This window comes from Physeter macrocephalus, chromosome 6 (genome assembly GCF_002837175.3).
Source record: "Physeter macrocephalus isolate SW-GA chromosome 6, ASM283717v5, whole genome shotgun sequence".
Taxonomy (NCBI): Eukaryota; Metazoa; Chordata; class Mammalia; order Artiodactyla; family Physeteridae; genus Physeter; species Physeter macrocephalus.
In genome coordinates, this window is record NC_041219.1 from 72,490,132 (window position 1) to 72,496,251 (window position 6,120).

Below are 6,120 nucleotides of genomic sequence, written 5' to 3' on the forward strand. Positions count from 1 at the left end.
AAAAAAAAAAAAAAAAAAAAAAAATATATATATAAACATATAGCTATATATCTATATATCTATATATCTCTATAAACGTGGAGCTTCCAGACGTGCTCTAAGGTGTAACTGAAGTTTCCACCCTCTACTGTTCTACTCTTCTGGGAAGGCAGCAGCCACGTATACACATGCACACACACACATCCTTTTGATCTTGCTTAATGAAGATCATACTACCCTTTTCTTCACGGGATACCCTGTGATATAATCAAAGCCAAAACAACAGGAATACCCTTGTGTTAATTGGGCTCTTATGAGATATAAAATGCCAGGACATGTTCAGAACACTGCAAATGCTGAGGGTTTATTTAAAGGAAATTAGGAAACTTTAGAAAACCGGATCATATCATCAGCCAGAACTCCTGTCCATTCCAGGAATCAACTGCAGTTCCTGTGACCCAACAACAGGCTCTGGTGCCTTGGTCAGCCCCTCATTAACAAGCATCCATTGCCCATACTCTAGGAATTTTGCCATTCTCCAGAGAATCAGCGCCCCCCCGCCCCGCCACCGCTTCTTTCTCGTACAGTCTCAGCTTCTACTGCTATCTCTGCTTCTAGTGACCACTCCCTGTGAGTTGCGTTTAAAACATCCCAAGAGAGAGGATCTGAATGCATGTCATTCATTATTCAATAGGGAGGGCCTTTATGGGACACAATTTTCCTGATGGGGCCACCTGATTGGTGGCTGGCCTTCTTTATGTCTGCTTAGAGACAATTGCCTTTGTTTGGTTGCCAATCCTGGATCCAGACAATGGTGGCCAAGCAGCAGGACACAGAGCAGGGAAAGTTAAACAGGAGGAACCACCTATGGATGCTCTCATGGACCCTCCATCAGTTTTCTCAGGTGGGAAATTTGTACCGCTGAATAGGTGCTATTGAATTCACTTGCCCAGCACATAGTCTCCTCTGGACACTTATTTCATTAGACTTTTGTGTTCCTCTTTGGCCTATCTGTTTTCTCCACTAGGTTGTTAATTTCTCAAAGTCCCTGCCCCATTTAACTCTATATCCTCTAGCACATAGTAGGGCCTCTGTTTCTTGTAGTGAATGAAATTATAACAAAACTTCAGCCCTGCCTCTACACAGTTACTTCATCTTCTCTAGCTAATTTCCCATATCATTTCTAAATGAATATCCAGTCGTCATCTCAAATGCCTGTCCAAACCCAAATTCCCCATCTTATTCCCCAAATGAATTCCCTCTCCCAATTTTTTCCATCTCACTTGATCACTCTCATGATCCTTCAGAACATTTAGATTTGAAAACTTAATGTTTAACCCATTCTGCATGCAAGTTCCTTGTAGTGATACTTCCTAGTGTTTTCTCATATCTGCCTCTTCGACATTCCTTCCTTCACACCTGTGTTTCTAGAACGGCTTCCTTAGGACTTCCCTACCTCCTGGCTTTCTTCTTTTCAGTTCAGATGCTGTTGCCAAGTGAATCTTCCTTACACATGTCTTTCACCATCATCAAACATTTACTCTGCCCTTACTGCATAGAGGCTGCACTCCTACAGATTACATATTTTAGAAGTGCAAAGAGTTACAAGCTAAGTTCCTAATGAATACCTAAAGACTGATAATTACCTTAGAAAATTAGAGAGGGAAATGATCACTGGCCCCAGCTAAGCCTTCACTAAGACTGAATCTTGCTGATACATCTTTAATAACTGCATCAAGTCCAAATCTTTGGCTTCCAGCTTTATAGAGCACACGTGATCCAGCACCATCCTGTCCTGCGATTTCGTCCCCCACCTTTTCCCAAAGCAGATGCCTTCCACTCCTCAGGCAAATCTCCACTCTGTGCCACAAAGCTAGGATATTATGTCTTTGCTCCTTTTTTTTCACCAGGTACCTTTTTGCCCTTCTCTTTGCTAAAATTCTCTCTCTTTCAAGATCTAGAACAAGTCCTTCCTCCTTTTTGAAAGCTTTCTTACTTATGCCGTCTCTTTTTCATCTCTCTCCTGTCTCTATTATTTCATATGGGTTCATCGTCTCCCCAAGTAAATTCTAAAATCCCAGAGGCTGGGGACATGTGTATGCATATGGCTGATTCGCTTTGGTATACAACAGAAACTAACACAGTATTGTGAAGCAATTATACTCCAATAAAAATCTATTGAAAAAAGAAATTAATTAATTAAATAAAATCCCAGAGGCAAGAAGCATAACTTAGGTGTGTGACCCCACCCACTCATACAAGCCTAGTTCACTGCAATTACTCAATAACTACATGAATACATATAACGCTGTTATCAGCAAGGTAAACATGATGAAAGCAATGTTTGAGGAAGATTACAATGGCAGCTAAAGACAGAAAAGATTAGAAGGAAAAAAGACCTCAGGTAAGGTGTTTTGTGGATGGTATAACAGTACACAGTGAGAGTGGGAATGGTACACTGCCTGAATTTACTAGTCCTGTGAACTAAAACAACTTGGTGAATCTCTTCAAGCTTTGTGTTTAAGAATGGGGCGGTGACATAAGAGCTACCATTTGTTAAACTCCTCCTACAAGCCAGACAAGTTTTACATATGCTTTAAAACAAAGAGCACATCTGTCCCATATCTGTCCACTTCTCCTGTTCCTCACTGTGACCCCTGTAGTCCAAGTCCCCCATCCAGGGGGACAAGTCATCTGCTAACGGGTCTCCTGGCTGCTACTTTTGCTTCTCTGTAATCATGTCCCATAGTTGAGCAGCCAGACTGATTCTTTTCAAAATGCAAATTGAATCATGTGACCAGCTCAAGCTCTCCAAAGATTTTTCATTGTACTCAGAATAAAATTCAAAATCCTTCAAATGTTTCATAAGGTAGTTTCTACCTATTTTGGGTCACACCACACAGGACCCTTCTCCTCACTAGGCTCCAACTGCACTAGCCATCTCTTCCTTCCCCACAGGTATCAAGCTCATTTCCTCCCCAGGGCCTGGTTCCTGCCTTCTCCTGCCAGAGAGCCTCGGCCTGTCTTTCAGGTGTCAGCTTAACACCACCACTTCAGCGAGAGATTCTCCCACACCCGGTCCAAATCAGCACTCCCCACCCTGTTCCCTTACTTCTGCCCTCCAACTAATCCCTCTTTAGCACAGTGGCCTGTTTTATTCCTTTACTTAGCACTTTCATCTGAAATTATCTTGGTCATTTGTTTGCTTCTCTGTTCCTCCCCTGAAATACAAATTTCATGAGCCAGAGACCACTGAATCCTCAGCACCCAGAGAGAGCTTAGCACATAGTTGGCACTTAATAAAGATTTGCTGATAAGTTGCTCTAAAGAAAATATAAGAACTAATAATCCACTCTAAGTGAGGTCTTTGCAAGTTAAAGTCTCTTGCTTTTATTTCTGTCTACCTAATGCAATAAGACTTTATTGAATGCTTGTTTTGTTTTTAAGAAAATTAGAAATTAGAGGTATATTTTAAGATTGCTTCCTTTTAATACCCCAAGGAGGTGCTCATTGGATGACCTATTGATTATAAGCTTGATTTTCCTACTTCCTGTCTCTCCACCTTAATCAGTTATTAGATAAGTTGTAAGTTGCTTCTATTCCATTTGTGGTAATGTGCATTCAACAGAGCTTTACTTGTGCATATCAATTTAACATTCTGGAGTCTAGGGGTATTAACCCTTTGGGACCAGGTGTTTAATTCAGTATCCATATGTCCTCAGTTGAAAGAAGCAAGTCACTTTTTTTTTTTTTTTTTGCTAAATTCTTCTGGTCTCCGTGGAAGATTATTTGCCTTGTCAAATATCCAGTGAAAATAACTATGTTTCTAAAAGTGGTGAGAAGAGTAGCATTGTTTTAATGTGTTTGCAAATCTCTTAAATATCTGGCTTAACAGAAGAAGCTAGATTCTCATATCGGCTCGTGCATTCTCTGTTTAGACATCACAGGTAGCATCTAGCAAACTCCACTATATACTCATAAGAGAAATGAAAGTGAGAAAAGAAAACAACATCTAGGTATTGTTACGAATATAGGTTTGACCTTGCAGAACACCTAAAAAGGTCCTGGAACCTCCAGGGGTACCTGGGCCACACTTTGAGAACTACTGTTCAAAAGAACTCTTTCTTAAATGTTTGCTAGTAAAACAGGGTCAAATTTAATAAAGACCAATGCAATGGTTAGCTTTTATAAAGTTATTGTTTTACTTCTCAGAACAGGCTCTCTAATACAGTCCATATTAGACGGCATCTACTGATAATGGTATGTGGGAGAAATTATTGCTAAGATAATATACAAAGGTAAAACAGAGGCCTCAAATAATGTACTTCCTGCAATAATTGAAAACTTGTTTTTAGGTCAGTTTTGTGTTCTTCAGGATCTTGAAGCCCTTTACAGACGTTAATTAATTGAACTTCCCAGGTCACCAAGGAAATGTTTCCAAATATAATTTTTGTGCATTTTGCAGGCAGTTTAACTGACAAACAGGATAGCAGGGCTTGTCCTGGCTTGAAGGAAAGCTGTAAACAAAAACAAAGAATTTATCACCTATTTATTGTGACTATAAATGCACTATATGTTCCCCAGGTCATTTTAATTTACCAGGTTTGTCAGGAGTACGGATAATGTCGTTACAATGAAAGTGTCTACTCTATGTCTCAACAATACTTGACTTTCTTTACTTCCTTCTTTCCTTCCTTTCTTATTTTTTGAAAAAATACCACAACTATGAAACTTCTCAGACACTAAATCTTAGCCCAGCTCCATAAAGTACCTTGGCATTCTAGAAGTCATCAATTAAGTGGCTTCAGACTCTTAATGTATCCCATCCACTGATGTTTGTCAGTCACAGCAAAATCTTGTCACTGCTCTGTTTAACACCTCCAAAAGCTTACCGTCTCATTCAAAAGCAGAACCCTCAAAATGACCCATGAGAGACCCCCTTACCTTCCTAATGGTGTATCCTCCTCCTCTTTTGTTGCTACACTGGCCTCCTCTTGTTCCCTGGACAGATCAGCAGATGCTCACCTCAGAGCTTTTGCACTTGCTGTTCCTGCTACCTGGGAGGCTCCTTCCCTCAGATCACCCCATGATTCACTCTCTCATTTCCTTCAGGTCTTTGCTGAAATACCACTTTCTCAGTGAGGTCCCTGACCACCCAATTTAAAAATGCAACTTCCACTTCAGAACTGTCTCTTTTCTTTGTTTGCATTTCTTTTCTCCATAGAACTTATCACCATCTGTCATACAGTATGTTTCACTTACGTATTTGTTCATGATTTCTCTTCCCCCAACTAGAGACTAAGCTATACATGAGCTAGGATTTGTGTCTCTTCTATTCACTGTTGAATTCGCACCACTAGAACACAGAGTAGACACTCAAAAAATAGCTGTTGAGTAAAAAAACAAATGAACTTTGACATGTGTCAGAATGGTAAGAATGGGACCAACCACAAAAATACACTAAAATATAATAAATATGTATTTCCAGAAAACCATCCTGAAACAAGCTATTACATCAACAAATGAGGACTAATGGACACTCCACTCAGTTGTTTCTCCTGGCTTCAGAATGTTGTACAGCTTGTATCATTTTTTTTTTTTTTTTTTTTTTTTTTGTGGTATGCGGGCCTCCCTCTGCTGTGGCCTCTCCCGTTGCGGAGCACAGGCTCCGGACGCGCAGGCTCAGCGGCCATGGCTCACGGGCCCAGCCGCTCCACGGCATGTGGGATCCTCCCAGACCGGGGCGCGAACCCGGTTCCCCTGCATCGGCAGGCGGACGCGCAACCACCGCGCCACCAGGGAAGCCCTTGTATCATTTTTTAAAAGTTAATGGTAGGACTACCCAAATGAGTTCTTTAATAGATAAAATTGTAAATGGTGTGCAAATTCTCCTCATGATTTTAGATGAGAGAAGGTACTCTACCTTTGAACATATGTTGAATATTTCTTGTTTTCTCTTTATGATTTAGAATACTTATTAGCCTGATATCAGTTTCATGAAAATAAATCAAAATGAATTAATAACCAATCTAATTTTCTAAGTGAAAATTCGTTGTGATTAAATATATATATGTAATCAGGGCTTCCCTGGTGGCGCAGTGGTTGGGAATCTGCCTGCCAATGCAGGGGACACGGGTTCAA